We start from the raw sequence: 18488 nt of genomic DNA, 5'->3' as shown, positions 1-18488 counted from the left end.
GAAAATCAATCCCCAAAACAATTTCCAAATCAAATTTCCAGACACGGAGAAGACAATCTTTTTCCAGAAAGAAAATGCAGAAATAAGAATCCACCAACTTGCAAATCGCAAGACAAGAATTGAAATAGAAATATGAATTTGTCAAGCCTTTCCCAATCCAAAACTCTAAATCAAATCCAAAATCCTCTTGCAATGATTTGTCGGGTAATCCACCCGTGCTCGGACCAACAAGCCAAAATAAATAGGAAAACTAAATTTAACCTATAGTTTGCTTGGCCAATACGAAAATTCCAAGAAACTATATATCTTACTTACCTTTACAAAGTTCAAAAAAGGCATAATATAAATATATATTTCTTCCCTACTCAATCATGCCAACCAATCAAAAATAAAGGTAGGTAGAAATAAATTAAATTCAATTACTATAGTATAGGAATGATAATTAATTAGGAAATACAAATATTCCCTCATAATTAAACTGTAGGTAAAAATAATATTATTTTAATTAAATAATTTCCTACATTATAATTTATAATTAACTATCATTATTAATGTTAACACCAATTAATAAATAAATAAAATAAAATACAGAAATATGACTCAAATAAATAATTAAATCAAAACAATAAGTAAATAAAAGTCATCTCAACAATAAATAAATCTCGATTAAATATCAATAAATTAATTACCAAATTAAATTCTTAATAAAATGAATCATCCATTCATCCAAGAAAACCAATAATCAAGCCACAACTGAACAATATAATAAGCCAGAGAGATTTGACCTCATGACCTACGAAACAAGGTAGAAGAGACTTAACCAATACACCACATCTCTAAGTTGACCCTAAAGGGAGATCAACCAAGAAGGAATACTAGAATAAACTAGTAAGGTATACATCTTAGACCAAGAGTGTATGAGGGAAACCATGTCATCTTCGACAACTTGCCATTGGGATAAAGACATGCTCAGACCTGTGGAGCCAGGTGGAGTTGATGTCTGGTACCTGCAAACCTACATCAAAAGCCAACACGACATATACAATACATATACCTCACAATAATAGACAAGTGATAGAGAATCGCGATGACATATCTCGCTCACAATGAGTGATATGGTATCCTCTCTACTCACGAAGACAACCACGCAATATATAATATCAAAAAATCTCATAGAATCGTCATCATGAAATAGGGTTAGTATCATCATCAGTCACATAGTCCATGCAGACAATAATAATATGGAATTCCACGAGTCATATAAATAAATCCATCTAGGATATACTATATATAAACATCCATAAGAATCAAATATCATATAATAAGTCTCACATTATCAATCATAAAATTCTCCAATCATAAAGAATCATAAGAGATAACATGAATCCACATGTAGTACCCCTCCTCGTTTGAACTCATTAGACTCATATTTTATTATTGTTTACTTTCAGTGGATACATTACCATGATGTGTTATTCAGACTTCTATGACATTATTTCATACTTTATCTAGATATGAGATGCATAATTTATTTGCGGTATTTCAGTACTTGTGATTTATGGCATTTTATGGATTATTGCTATGTACTGACACTTTATTTTATCTATGCAATGTGAAATTATATGTTGCATGTTTGCGAGTGTATTGGATGCAAGGGGAAGATTTTCCTTCACTCACTCCGGTGAGACAGAGAACGTTGTGATTCTCCTTCATCGATGTACATGTCGTGTTTTCTATATTGTATATATGCATGTGTGGTTCGATGATGCAGAATATTGTAGGTATAAGTACTGAGTAGGTACGGGGTATCGTCTCCACCTAGCTTCACAGGTCTGAGTGTGCCTTATAATTGTCCAATGGAAGTGGAGGAGGTAGTAGTTGACCCTATTTTACCCAGTTACACTCTTGTGAGTGTCGTCAGTTGGTTGTCTTGTCAGTTTGTTCGGCCTTTGTATTTTGTCGTTTGACCTTTTTATGAGTCTTTGTTTGGGGTTTGCTCAATTTGTGTGTTTAGTGGATTTAATTAATTAATGAAATTTATGAAGTTATCTCATAGTTGGTATTTTTGGAATTATGTATTTTATGCATTGAGATTTTAAATTTAATTAATTAAAAGAAATTATTAAATTAGATTGCAAGTTGCATTGTATTAGAATTATATCTTATTTAAATTTTAGTGAAAAATAAATTAGATTAATTTCATTTATTGTTTCCTAGAATTTTAAATAAATAAAAGAATAAAAGAATAAATTAGAATTAAAGTATTGCTTTATTTTTTTTGTTTAGAAAATTAATAAATTTGCATGGGAAAAGAAAAGAAAAAAATGATTTTTGCTTATTGCATGTTAATTTATCTCTTTGTTAGGAATTAGAAAAGAAAAGAAAATTGCTTTTATTACTAAAATTAAATATTAGGTTTTTGGGAAAAATATGTGCAACCTAAAATTTTTAGATTAAAATAATAGATCTTTCTCTTTTTGGTACACGAGAAGGAGGTAGAGATTTTGGAAGAAAAAAATTATTTTGGAAGCAATATTTTGTTGAAGAAGAAATTATTAGAGGATTGCTAGAAGAGGGATTGGATTGGAAAACCGGTACAGGACTGAGTTCTTCCACGTAAATCTTCCAGGAAAGCTATACAAGTTGGGTGGCCTCTTTTGGTTGTTTTTAAAGAAAATATTTTATTTCTTCCCTCTTTCTAAATGATGTGTGTGAAAAATATTTGTCAAATCCAAAACCCTTTCTGGTTATTTCATGTTTTTTGCTAAAATTCATTCCTGAAATTAATTTTAGTTTATGGAAATAAGTTATTTCCTAAGTGTTTGTAGATTAAATTTTGTGAGGATTTTGGAAAAGTTATTCTGGCAAATTTTGCCAAGATGTTTTACTGTGCATAAAAGTTGCAAGTTTTGGTAGAAAATGGGATTTACCAGAGAAAATATTCCCTCTTGTTTGATATTGGTTTTGATATTTGGTTGTGGTTGTTCTATCAATATTTCTACATCTCTGTGTAATTATTTAGTTACTATAGTAATAAATTTAATTTTAATTAAATTTATTGGGTTATTAAAAATTATGGGGAAATTGCTTTATTTAATTATTTTGGGGAAAATTGTATTAATTAAATTCTAGGGAAATAAATTTTATTGAAAATTGAAATTTATAATTTTTTATGCTATGTTTAAAAAAGAAAAAAACAATATATAAAAAAAATAATTTGGGATAGTACAACTACCGGCGGTAGCAGTGCTACCGTAAGGTAGCATGTACTACCTACCATGTGGTAGTAGTGAGTTATTATGGTTCACTTTTCCCTGGGTTTTATTTTGTATTTCAGAATATGGTACAATCGGGTTCCGTGCCTAGTGTTATATAATTCAGTTTTTAATTAATTTATTATATATATATATATATTCATAAATAAGTTTTTAAAATTTTGGGTATTATATCATTTAAGTATTATTTAATTTTGTACAGATTAATTCATGTTTATATATATATATTATTTAATATGAATATAGGTATATGATATATATACGATGAATACATATATATTCATATATTTATATTATATTATTATATATATATAATTAATTCAGAGTTTGGTTATTTCCAGAAAAGCTTATATTGTTTTTAGATTCTATATTTATTCTTGGAAGTACATTAGAAGGTTAATTTTTATGTGATTTTATTTAACCTTATTGGAAAAATGACAACATTGATTTCCTTGTATTAATATAGTTGTATTTTCTTATTTTCTGGAAAATCTTTAATTGCAAGTATTTTATGCTTTTGGTTGTTTAAAGAAAAGATTGCTTGTATTAGGATCTTGTGTAAATGGTATTTGCAGCCAAACTTTATTTCATTGCAATTCTGGTTGAGTTGTCGTTATGTCATATGTTGTCTTACCCCTTGGTCAGGTGTTGTATAACCCTGTTGATATGAGCCATTGTGTGTTTTATTCCATATGGTCAATCTTGGGTTAGTGATTGTGTATCCTTCACCTATGGTTTGTCAGGATTAGTTATGGATGTCTATTTCACCATATAGTTCTTGTAGAGAGACCTTTCCTATTGGTGTCCTATGAGAGAGAGTGGCTTTTAAGCAGGGCCGCACCTGAAGTGGATGGCAGGATAACACCTCGAAAGTAAGTTAAGAAGTGATAACCTAATAATTGGTTAGGGGGTGGGTAGATTAAATATTAATTAAAATAATTTTCCTCACACATGGTTGAGTGCTTGTATAGGCTCAGGATGTGGTGAGAAGGCCTGGAATGGCAAACCTGTCATCTTGTCTTCACGAAAGGATTGGTAGGGTTTGCATGAGGCTTAGATGGAGCTAGAGGTTCAGGAGAGGTTAACAGGATAACCCAAGATGGGGGCCGAGACCTATGGAGGCCAACCAGGGTAACCAACTTAAGCCATGTGATGACACTCTCTCCTTAGAGTCACTAGTGTTTGTGAGTTGAGTCACATGGATGTTTTCAAAGTCAAGTAGATCTATCATACTTGTCTTATTTTGCTTGCTTGAGGGTCTTCTACTATCTCCTAGCACAGTGGGGTGGTTCCATTTTGGGATCACATGGTTGGGTGGTAGTGCCACTTCCCATTGGATGTTTTGGATTGTATCTTCAGGCGAGGAAAGGCTTCGCTGGTGTTTCTTGGTTCGCGATTCATGTACCAGCTCTTGTTCATGATCATTGTTCAATTAAGACCATGTGGTCATTGTATCAAACATTTATGTAACCTTAGCATTGTAACTTTTGGATACCGTGGTATTTTTGGAAGCCATGTATTTATGGATTTTATAATATTATATCAATGGAATGTATGTTAAATTCAGTTGCTTTAATCTTTTGTATATATGATCTATGGGAAAATAAATGCATTGGAATACTTTGTTTCTTTCATTATGGAATTTATATGTATGTGTAGGTTTTATCTTAAGCATTTAATTTTCCTAATTAGATGGACAATTGAATCAACCAAGGTGTTAATATAATTTGCAAATTAATCTTCTTTGGTAACCCTTAGGAAATCATGTGTTAGATTTCTGCTGTGATATTAAACGTGCAATTGTTATAATAAATGCACTTAATCTTTTGAATTTTTTTTTTTTTACCCTTTAGTTGCCTAGTTGTGTTGTTTTTCTTTAGGGTTCCTAGCGGGGCATTACATTTGGTATCAGAGCCCATGTTTCAACACTGGGTACTCTGGGTTTGTAGTGAGCCTATTCAACTTGACCTTCTTACTTAGGTCTTAATGGTTGTGTTTCTCTTGTCTTATCCTTGCCGTAGATCTGAACCATTTTCTCTTTTGTGGTGCTAGGTCATGGCTAGGAAAGCTAGGGGAGGTGTTTGTACAGGTGGTCACAAAGGAGGTAGAGGTGGAGGAAGGGGTTGTGGTTCTAGCCATCACAATCCTTCACCACCACCCACTCATTTGAATGTTGAGCCAGAACAGTCAGTTCATCAGGATCCTTAGCATGCAGGAGAGCAGGTTCCCGAAAGAGAAGAGTTGAGACAGATGTTTTAGGAGGTTCCGGTTAGGTTATGTCCCAGGCCTGAGGTTTATCAGCCTATTCATGCTCAGGTTGAGGAGTCACATCAGTAGGTTCCAGAGGGGAGAGAGAGAGAGAGATCACCCAGGAGGAGGGAGATCCCAACTGACCGAGATCCAACATCTTTGGGTCACATAAAGGACTTGATGAGGTCCAACCCTCCTTTCTTTGATGGTATGGGTACTGGTCTCAAGGAAGAGACCTGGCTTATCAGTTTGGATCAGTGTTTCTCTATGTTCCCATATAGTAGCAACACCAAGGTGAGATGTGCTATCATGCATCTTGATAGTTTTTCTTTGATCTGGTGGAGGCTAGAGGAGGAGAAGATCGGTGTGTGCATTAACACCATAACATGGGAGCTATTTCTGGAGAGATTCAGGGCACGATTTCTCTCACCCCAGTGGAGGCAGACTCAGGCAGATGAGTTCTATACCTTGCGTCAGTATGGTATGACAGTAGACTAGTATGAGCATAGGTTCTATGAGCTCAAACAGTAAGTCAGGATTAGTAATGATGAGGCTATGCTTGTTCAGCACTTCTTGAGAGGTTTGAATGATCGCATCAGTGGAGGAGTGAGGGTGTTTGAGCCACCTTCAGTTGAGATAGCCATGGAAAAAGCTAGATTGGTTGAGCTGAACCCTAGCTGTGCACTTGGTGGTCAGTCAGGTGTGCACCTTCCAGTGGGAACAGAGCTAGGGGAAATCAGTCCCAATTAGCTGCACCATTTAGGACTCCTCAGGCACTGGCTAAGGGTGGACAACAGCAGCAGTAACCATCAAAACTGAAATAGTTCCAGGGCCAGCAAGGTGGCAACTCTCAGTATAGGAAGAACGGGAACTGGCAAAGGAGCAAACAGGGCCCTTCAGGGTAGTCCTTGCGGAGTGCATCTCACACCCCTAGCCGGGGAAGTTTCCAGCAGTCTAGTGGGCCGACAAGTAATAGAGGACTAGGTAGAGGAGCTTTCTCCTCTTGTGGGAAGTTTGGTCACATAGCCACACAGTGCCCTTAGTGTTTCCACCATATAGGTAGTCAGAAGCCAGCATCATCAGAGCCTACAGTGGGAGATGCAGGGAGATCCCATAGAGTGTTTGCAGTGGTGGATGACCACCAAGCTAATCATCAGGGTACAATTATTGAGGCAACAAGTATGTTGCATGGAATCCCTATCTCTGTACTTTTTGACTCTGGTGCTTCGAATTCTTTCATTTCTTTGTCTATTATGGAGCGGTGTGGACTCGTGTTTGCTAAGAAGACGGATAGGTGGAAAGTAGAGTGGGCTACAGGTATCCATGTTTTTGTAGATGCCTTTATTCCCAGTTGTGAGTTGGACCTAGGAACCATAGTTACCTCACTTGACCTTCGAGTCATTTCGTTGGGTTCTTATGGAGTTGTGTTGGGAATGGATTGGCTTTCATCTCATAGTGCTCGCATAGACTATCGCAAGAAGATAGTGGAGTGTTTAGATGACCTTGGCAGGGAAGTGGAGATTGTTGGAGTTAAGAGACCGATATCCTTACGTATGATTTTTGCTATGCAACTTAAGTGGTGCATGCGTAGAGGGTGTCAGCTTTTTGTAGTTAATATTGAGGATGTGGATGAGTCAGAGAGTCAAGAAATCACTCTTGATGGTCACCCTATTCTTTGAGAGTATGCTAATGTGTCTCCATTGGATATTCCTGGTATGCCTCCAAAGTGAGACATAGACTTTCGCATTGATTTGGCTCCTGGTGCAGAACCTATTTCGAGAGATCCATATCAGATGACTACTCAGGAGTTGAGTGAGTTGAAATTGCAGATAAAGGAATTGTTGGCCAAGGGATTCACTCATCCTAGTGTTTCTCCTTGGGGTGCGCCTGTTATCTTTGTTAAGAAGAAAGATGGTTCTCTTCAGTTATGCATTGATTACTAATAGTTGAATAAGGTAATCATTTAGAATCGATATCCATTGCCTCGTATAGATGGTATTTTCGACCAGGTAAAGGGATCCAAGGTGTTCTCTAAGATTGACCTAAAATCTAGGTACCATCAGTTGTGCATTTAGGATGCAGACATTCATAAGACAATGTTTCATACTCGTTATGGTCACTATGAGTTCACAGTGGTTGCATTTGGGTTCACGGACGCACCTTCAGTTTTCATGAGCCTCATGAATGGGGTTTTTCGCACCTACCTTGATCATTTTGTCCTTGTGTTCTTGGATGACATATTGATTTATTCTAGAACTATGGAAGAGCATGAGGGTCACTTATGTCAGGAATTGCAGTGCTTGAGGGAGAATCAGCTTTATGCCAATTTGGCAAAGTGTGACTTCTTCCAGTTTGAGGTGAACTATCTTGGTCATGTGGTTTTGAGAGAAGGTATATCCATGGATCCTTCAAAGATCCAAGCCATTGTTGATTGGCCAGCACCGACCAACATTTCAGAAGTTAGGAGTTTTATGGGTTTGGCCAGATATTACCATCTCTTTGTTCAGGGCTTTTCCTAGATAGGACACCCGATTACTTCTCTTCAGAGGTAAGGGGAGAAGTTTGTTTGGTCAGAGCAGTGTGAGGCAGCTTTTCAGACCTTGAAGAAACTCCTTGTCAGTGCTCTGATTTTGGTAGTTTCTGATCCATCTAGAGGTTTTATGGTATGCACAGATGCCTCTTTGGAAGGTATAGGTCCAGTTCTTATGCAGGATGGATGTAAGGCTGCTTATGAGTTTCACAAACTCAAGAACCACGAGTTGAACTATCCAGTTCATGATTTAGAGTTGGCAGTTGTAGTTCATGCTTTGGTCAGATGGCAATATTTTCTGTTAGGGCATCGGTTTGAGCTGCATGGTGATCACCACAGTTTACATTATATCTTCACGCAGCTGAACTTGAATGCTCGACAATGGAGATGGATGGAATTCCTCTGCGAGTATGATTTTGAGGTTCGTTATATTCAAGGGAAAGAGAACATAGTGGTGGATGCTTTGAGTCGTAGGTGGCATGAAGTTTCAACATTGTCCCTTGGAGTAGACTTGAGAGAGAGGATTCTTGGAGTTCTTCCTCAGGATACTTGGTATCAGGATGTTAGAGTCGTGATAGAGTCCAGGAGGCCTTTAGAGGGTAGATTTTTTGGATATAACCTTGAGGCAGATGGACTTCTTTGTCACCTTGGATGAATCTATGTACCTCCTTTGGAGGGTCTTCACATTTTGATCATGACTGAGGCCCATCGTGCACCTTATTCGGCACATCCAGGTGTCAAGAAGATGCACGAAGATCTTAGAAAGATTTATTATTGGGCTGGTATAAAACATGACATTTTTGATTTTGTGTCGAAGTGTTTAGAGTGTCAGTGGGTGAAGGAAGAGCATCAACACCCGATAGGGCTTTTACAACCTAATTTGGTATTAGATTGGAAATGCGATATCATTTCCATGGATTTCATTTTTGGGTTGCCTGTCTCTTTGCGTCATCACGATGCCATCATGGTCATAGTTGACAAATTGACAAAGGTTGCTCACTTTGTTCCTATTCGAGCTTCCTATACAACAACAGTGGTGGCACGAGTCTTCTTGGAAGATGTGGTGAGATTGCATGGGATTCCGAGGTGGATCATCTCTGATAGAGATCCTATCTTTACCTCAGCATTGTGGACCTCACTTCAGCATGCTTTGGGGACTCAGTTGAACTTTAGTTCATCTTATCACCCAAAGATAGATGGTCAGACCGAGAGAGTGAATTAGGTTTTGGAGGACATACTTCGCATGTATGTTATGGACCAACAGTCATGCTAGGAGGATTATATCTATCTAGTGGAGTTTTCTTATAACAATGGATATCACAACTCCATAGGTATGTCCCCCTTTCAAGCATTGTATGGTCATCCTTGCCCCACTCCTTTGAGTTGGGATCAGCTAGAGGATAGGGTGCTTATAGGACCGGATATTCTTCTAGAGATGGAGCAGTAGGTTGAGCAGATTTGTGAGCATTTGGTAGCTGCACATGATAGGCAGAAGAAGTATGCAGGTGTTCATAGGATAGATCATCAGTTTTCTATTGGCGACCATGTGTTCTTGAGAATCCATCCATGTAAGAGTCCGATCCGCTATGGAAAGGGTTCTAAGTTGGCACCTTGGTTTGTTGGCCCTTTTGAGATCCTTGAGAGGATAGGACCTGTTGCCTACCGTCTTGCCATGCCACCGAGTCTATCCCGCATCCATGATGTCTTTCATGTTGCAATTCTTCGACCTTATCATCCTGATGTGACACATGTTCTTGATTGGAACTCTTTTCATGTCGAGGATGGGCAACTTTCCACGGAGCCCATGCACATTCTTCAACGTCGGGATTTGATCCTTAGGGGTCGCACCATCGACCAGGTAAGGGTCCTATGGGACCCAAATGATGAGACCTTGGTAACTTGGGAGGATGCAACGAAGATGAGAGAGTTGTATTCTTATTTGTTTTAGGCTTCCTAGAGTAAGCCTAGTTTTGGGGGGGAGAATGTAGTACCCCTCCTCGTTTGAACTCATTAGACTCATATTTTATTATTGTTTACTTTCAGTGGATACATTACCATGATGTGTTATTTAGACTTATATGACATTATTTCATGCTTTATCTAGATATGAGATGCATAATTTATTTGCAGTATTTCAGTAATTGTGATTTATGGCATTTTATGGATTATTGCTATGTACTGACACTTTATTTTATCTATGCAATGTGAAATTATATGCTGCGTGTCTACGAGTGTATTAGATGCAAGGGGATGATTTTCCTTCACTCACTTCGGTGAGACAGGGAACGTCGCGATTCTCCTTCATCAGTGTGCATGTCATGTTTTCTATATTGTATATATGCATGTGTGGTTCGGTGATGCAAAATATTGCAGGTACAAGTATTAGGTATGTATGGGGTATCGTCTCCACCTGGCTTCACAGGTCTGAGCGTGCCTTATAATTGCCCGATGGAAGTGGAGGAGGTAGTAGTTGACCCTATTTTACCCAGTTACACTCTTGTGAGTGTCGTCAGTTGGTCGTCATGTCAGTTTGTTCGGCCTTCGTATTTTGTCGTTTAACCTTTTTATGAGTCTTTGCTTGGGGTTTGCTCAATTTGTGTGTTTAGTGGATTTAATTAATTAATTAAATTTATGGAGTTATCTCATAGTTGGTATTTTTGGAATTATGTATTTTATGCATTGAGATTTTAAATTTAATTAATTAAAAGAAATTATTAAATTAGATTGCAAGTTGCATTGTATTTGAATTATATCTTATTTAAATTTTAGTGAAAAATAAATTAGATTAATTTCATTTATTGTTTCCTAGAATTTTAAATGAATAAAAGAATAAATAATGAATAAAAGAATAAATTAGAATTAAAGTATTGCTTTATTTTCTTTGTTTATAAAATTAATTAATTTGCATGGGAAAAGAAAAGAAAAAAATGATTTTGGCTTTTTGCATGTTAATTTATCCCTTTGCTAGGAATTATAAAAGAAAATAAAATTGCTTTTATTACTAAAATTAAATATTAGGTTTTTGGGAAAAATATGTGCAAATCTTTCTCTTTTTGGTACACAAGAAAGAGGCAGAGATTTTGGAAGAAAAATTTTATTTTGGAAGCAATAGTTTGTTGAAGAAGAAATTATTAGAGAATTGCTGGAAGAGAGATTGGCTTGGAAAACCGGTACAGGATTGAGTTCCTCCACGTAAATCTTCCAGGAAAGCTATATAGGTTGGGTGGCCTCTTCTGGTTGTTTTTAAAGAAAATATTTTATTTCTTCCCTCTTTCTGAATGATGTGTGTTAAAAATATTTGTCAAATCCAAAACCCTTTCTGGTTATTTCATGTTCTTGGTTAAAATTCATTCCTGAAATTAATTTTAGTTTATGTAAAGAAGTTATTTCCTAAGTGTTTGTAGATTAAATTTTGTGAGGATTTTGGAAAAGTTATTCTGGCAAATTTTGCCAAGATGTTTTACTATGCATAAAAGTTGCAAGTTTTGGTAGAAAATGGGATTTACTAGAGAAAATATTCCCTCTTGTTTGGTATTAGTTTCGATATTTGGCTATGGTTGTTTTGTCAATATTTGTACATCTATGTGTAATTATTTAGTTACTATAGTAATAAATTTAATTTTAATTAAATTTACTGAGTTATTAAAAATTATGGGGAAATTGCATTATTTAATTATTTTGGGGAAAATTGTATTAATTAAATTCTAGGGAAATAAATTTTATTGAAAATTGAAATTTATAATTTTTATGCTATGAATTTTTTTTTAAAAAGAAAAAAAAAATATATATATATAAAATTCATTTGGGAAGGTCGGTAGTTGCTACCGACGGTAGTACAGCTACCGACAGTAGCCCCTGCTATCGTAAGGTAGCAGTACAACCTACAATAGTACCTGCTACCGTGCGGTAGTAGTGCTACCTACGGTAGTACCTGCTACCGTGCGATAGCAATGAGTTAATATGGTTTGCTTTTCCCTGGGTTTTATTTTGTATTCCAGAATATGGTACAATCGGGTTCTGTGCCCAGTGTTATATAATTCGGTTTTTTAATTAATTTATTATATATATATATATATATATATATTCTGTAATATGAATATAGGTATATGATATATATATGATGAATATATATATATATATATATTCATATATTTATATTATATTATTATATATATAATTAATTTAGATCTTGGTTATTTCCAGAAAAGCTTATATTTTTTTTAGATTCTATATTTATTCTTGGAAGTACATTAGAAGGTTAATTTTTATGTGATTTTATTTAACCTTATTGGACAAATGACAACATTGATTTCCTTGTATTAATATAGTTGTATTTTCTTATTTTTTGGAAAATCTTTAATTGCAAGTATTTTATGCTTTTGGTTGTTTAAAGAAAAGATTGCCTATATTAGGATCTTGTGTAAATGGTATTTGCAGTCAAGCTTTATTTCGTTGCAATTTTGGTTGATTTGTCGTTATGTCATATGTTGTTGTATAACCCTATTGATATGAGCCATTGTGTGTTTTATTCTATATGGTCAATCCTGGGTTAGTGATTGTGTATCCTTCACTTGTGGTTTGTCAGGATTAGTTATGGCTATCTATTTCGCCATAGAGTTCTCATGGAGAGACCTTTCCTATTGGTGTCCTATGAGAGAGAGTGGCTTTTGAGTGTGGGCCGCGCTCGAAGTGGATGGTAGGATAACCCCTTGAAAGTCAGTTAAGAAGTGATAACCTAATAATTGATTAGGGGGTGGGTAGATTAAATATTAATTAAAATAATATGCCTCGCACATGGTTGAGTGCTTGTATAGGCTCAGGATGTGGTGAGAAGACCTGGAATGGAAAACCTGTCACCTTGTCTTCACGAAAGGATTGGTAGGGTCCTCATGAGGCTTAGATGGAAGCGGAGGTTTTGGAGAGGTTACCAAGATAACCCAGGATGGGGGCCAGGACCTATGGAGTCCTACCAGGGTAACCACCTTAAGCCATGTGATGACACTCTCTCCTTAGAGTCACTAGTGTTTGTGAGTTAAGTCACATGGATTTTTGTGGAGTCATGTATATCTATCGTACTTGTCTTATTTTTCTTTCTTGGGGGTCTTCTACTATCTCCTAGCACGGTGGGGTGGTTCCATTTCGGGATCACATGGTCAGGTGGTAGTGCCACTTCCCATCGGATGTTCTGAATTGTATCTTCAGACGAGGAAAGGCTTCACTGGTGTTTCTTGGTTTGTGGTTCATGTACCAGCTCTTGTTCATGATCATTGTTCAGTTGAGACCATGTGGTCATTGTATCAAACATTTATGTAACTTTGACATTGTAACTTTTGGATACCATGGTATTTTTTGAAGCCATGTATTTATGGATTTTGTAATATTATATCAATGGAATGTATGTTAAATTTAGTTGCTTTAATCATTTGTATATATGATCTATGGGAAAATAAATGCATTGGAATACTTTGATTCTTTCATTATGGAATTTAGATGTATGTGTAGGTTTTATCTTAAGCATTTAATTTTCTTAATTAGATGGACAATTGAATTAACCAAGGTGTTAATATAATCTGTAAATTAATCTTCATTGGTAACCCTTATGAAATCATGTGTTAGACTTTCGTTGTGATATAAATGTGTAATTTTTATAATTAATGCACTTAATCTTAAAAATAAATAAATCACCCTTTAGTTGCCTAGTTGTGTTGTTTTCCTTTAGGGTTCCTGGCGGGGCATTACACCACATAAAGTCCTAGTATCAATGATACGATCTAATACAACAGAAGAGTTATAAATAACCATCCAAGTAACCATCATATGCCTAAATAAGTCTATCAAGACGCAAATGAAAAGCAAGTCTAGGAGGGGCACTACAAGGTAGTCCACTTAAAAATCGGGGTGTTTTTGTGCGGTGCATACTTTTTTTTTGTTATTTCCTTCTGCAAATTTGATTTAATAATTAAATGGTTAATGAATGTATGTTTTGATTTATGTTGATTCAAACCCCTTTCCCAACATCTGGGTGTGTTCAACACTCATCTCTAGTGTCCCAAACCACTTCAATTATTTCACACTTGCTTATATACCCAACTACGAGAGAAACTTGTATAGCCTAACTATGGCCTATAGGATACATAGACTATATGTATTTCTAGACTAAAATTGAGACAATGCTTCATCATTGTAGTGTCATAAATTCTACTTTATTAGTGTATCCAATTTCACACTCTCTTAACACCTATTTTAGTATTTCCCTTTCTTCTATGAATTATAGGACCTTTATTAATTTAAATTAATATAAATAAATCAATATTATGAGTCTTATTCTACTTTATTACATCATCACACTCTTATTTGGGCCCTTAACTCTAGGTGTGTCCTTGATCATTTTATCCTAATTTAATTCTTAATCTCGCCCTAATGACAACTCTCAAGGTACATTTTGTACATCTAAACATATTAGTTTGACCTACCGAGCTAGATTTAGCATTAGAATCACGCTAGCTTGCATCCCTAGAAAATTAAAAAAATTGGTCAGACCAAGTATCATACTACCTAGTCTTGAACTTTTTTCCCTGAATTTTTGGGAGCTTAACAAGGTCGGCTTACCCTATCCAAATCCCGCTTCATGCAAAAATATATCAATTCTAAGTTGGCCTAAAGGTGATTTTAATTATGAAAACCCTATAAAAGGTATCCCTCTCAATCCATTTTCATTATTACATCTAATGCTAACATTATCATCAATTCAAAACCAGATCTAATTCAAGGAGAAATAAACTACATCAAGGCATCTTCATATTATATTTTGATTATGATTTCATGATGAATTTTATGTGATTTATCATGTTATTGCATCAACACATGAAGGTCTTATCCTAAGAGTATTGCATCACCTATTGAAGGTATAATCATCTACATTCAAGTATTTCATCCTTGCCCTCAAAAGGAAAGATTTTCCAATTTAGTTCAAGTTCAATTTCTATTTCAATTACGGTTACAAGTTTCCATCATAGTAGACATTTTCTGGAAGATCTTGGCAAGTTGGTACAGATCTCTTGTTAGAATTCAGGCATGGATTTTAGGGACTAGGGCGCCTCATGCCCTAATCCTCTAGGACTAGGGTGCTCAATGCCCTTGTCCTCCTTGTTTTGTATCATTTTCTCAGATCTCAATCTAGACAATCTTAGGAATTAAATCTCCAATCTGCACATCATCATTGTTTCTCAGACCAGGGCATACAACACCCTAGTCTTTTTAGTTCAAGCCTAATTTTTTTTTATCATAGGCGCACATTAGAATTCCATTCTCAAATTTGTACTTATTGTCCCATTTCTATTGATTATTAGTGTGTTGTTTTATTGTTTTAGTCACTTGTATTCATATTCTTTACATAGTTTCACATCTCTCATATTTTGTAGTCCCTCTCATAGTAGGAATAGAAACCCTAAAAGTATCCCTTGACTCTCTTTCACAAGAGTTAGTCAAAGTGGATCACTCCTTTAGATGTTTTTTTATTCCAATGTATGAATGAAAATGGACTTAAGTCCTAATACTACCTAATTCCATTTTCATCTATTACAATCACCACCAAAGAAATCAGATCTTCCATGACACTTGCATTGTGATGTGCTAAACAACATCCCTTTCTAGAGCCTCTAGATTGACTAAAAAATTATTCATTCATTTCCACTACAAATATAGCAGAGTGCATTTAATAGAAATGAAAGAGCTAAGAAAAACTTGAAAAGAATACTCAACTAATAAAACAAAAATAAAAATTGGAGCACATGGCTCTATATACCAAATTAAATTTTGTAGCAAAATAGAGAATGAACCAACAACAAACTTAATGTGCATTTTATTAATCAATCAATACATCTATAAATAGTTATAAAAAACTATAATAATATTCAATTAGATTCTATTAGAAGTGAGAACCAACCCAAGATCTAATGTCAGTCATAGATCACATGCAAATCCAAGCAACAAATGATTGAAGATCAAAATAGCTTAATGAAGATAAATCTAAAATGAGAGAAAAATAGAGACAAAAAAAGAGAAATTTGAGAAGACTATCAATACTCTCATTAAGTTATCACTGAAGAAGTGAAGGTGAGAGTAGAGTATTAATTATATAGAAAAATAATAGCATATACATCCAAGGGGTTCATTAACTTCCACTCCCCATAAAAGGTGGGAAGTTTTACGTACTTGGTAAATTCTGAAATATGTGGCATAACCTCCTTACATGAAGACATGAAAGGAGTTGTCAAAGGTAGCACATAAAGACAAAAGAGGATGAGACATCCAAATACCCCATAACCCACTTAGGAAATGAAAAAATAGTGGTTATGCGAGGTGACACAATAAATCAAAAGAGGGTGTGTAACTCAACTACCCATGTGAGGAAGAGAATTACACATGTAGCTAAATTATTTTGTCACATGTCATCATATTAACCACTTCTAATAACTTAAAAAATCTTAAATAAAATGTGAGAAAAATAAATACCCCTTAACACAAGGAAAATTAAAAACCCACACCAACACATTATATATAATTGTTGACTATTTTGACAACTAATTGTATCTAATTTGCAGCTAACTGTTAGACTAACATACATGATTACAATACTTTATTGACACATGTTCAATACTAAAGCAGTTATGTTGCAGCATGTATTCCAACATTAACCAATTTCAAAAAGGGTAATACATATATATGTATAGTTTGCAAATGTGAACAATTGGCTTTATTTTACATTTAGTGACATTTGGTTATGTAGAACCCGATGACCTTGCTAAACAATTACTAGAATAGTTTGAAGTTTAAAGGAAAGTGTAATTATATAAGAAAGAGGGAATGATGGAATAATGAACGATAGTACTATAATTATATCTCATCTCAAATAATACCATTTTTTTAATCGGTAATTGGTTGAAGCTTGAATAGCTTTTGACTAGAGCTATGAACCAGTGGGGACATAGTAGGGGGCCCCATCCCCATTACATATCTTTAAATTATTATTATTATGTTTGATTAGATTGACCCCAAGACCTTCCCCATCCTATGGAAGGCCAAGAGTCACATCTTAGAATTCCACTTCAAATGTCCCTATTGGGAATTGAACTTGGGTCTCCACAGTGAGAACCTAGTGTTTTAACCAGTTAAGCTCAACCCCTTGGACATCTCAAATAATACCATTGCTTTATATGCCATAGTAAATTTAGCATTCTTAAAGCATCTTCAAAGTAAGAATGGTAGGTGGATTGTTGTGAATGTATATAAATGTTACAGAACAAAATCGTACACATACTTTGGAGTATGCAAATGAATGATAAACATATAAAGAATAGTTTATGAATTTGTAAAATTAGAACAACTTCCAAATACACATACCTTGGAACTTGTAATTGATGTCTCACATAAGTCTCCAACAACTATCTCAAAATATAAAATGGGCAATCTGAAACAAGGAAATATGTATCGGGCAAGCCTCTGAAACTATGAACCACCAATTCAAAATTGAAAAATATGTAACACACAATGTAGGTAACTTGTTTAGATAGGCATTTTACAGCAAGAAAAAAAATATGATTGTGTTGAGGGAATTTCTATAGAAATACATACAATTAATGGTAGAAGTGATACAAATAAAGTGAATGCTATCTATCAATGTGAACTGAGAGGTTATTGACATGATGAAATAACTAGCACGTATCCTTGTGAAATAATTATACATGATGAAGTTATTCCAATTCCACAACCACCCTCTAAATTTATTCTAATTCAAATTCAAATTCCCCAATTGCATGATCATATCAAGTGAAACAAGTATACTATGTTATACTAAAGTTCTTACCAGTTCTTTTATTCTCCCAATTTTCTCATATCCCCAATTCTAAATCTTTCTAATTACATTTGTATACATGAATGTGTGCATATATGTATGTCTATATATGCATGCATACATACACATGTAAAATAAACAAGTCTATATGTATAGTGAAACAATGTAAATGAATACTGCTAGATGTATGTATGTTGTCATTATTCATACTACTAAGACTAACATCAAAGTCAAAGTTGACATTTTATGGGGCCAAGACTATCAACTAATATCCCAAGTATAGGACCCCAAACCACCATTAGACCCTCTCCCTTATGTGTGTGTACACACACATATGCTTATAATATATACATACATACACATAGACATATCATACACACACACTGAGATATATATGTGTGTGTGTATTGTATGTAAAATGAACTAAGATGTATGCATGTTTTCATTATTCATACATACATGCATACAAACACACACACAAATATATATATATATATATATATAGGATTGTTATGCATAACATTAAAGTTGGAGTTGACATCTTATGGGGCCTAGGCTATCAAGTACTATCCCAAGGACC

This window comes from Cryptomeria japonica, chromosome 2 (assembly GCF_030272615.1).
Source record: "Cryptomeria japonica chromosome 2, Sugi_1.0, whole genome shotgun sequence".
Lineage (NCBI taxonomy): Eukaryota > Viridiplantae > Streptophyta > Pinopsida > Cupressales > Cupressaceae > Cryptomeria > Cryptomeria japonica.
The sequence above is the reverse complement of the archived record's forward strand: the minus strand, read 5'-3'. Positions refer to the sequence as shown.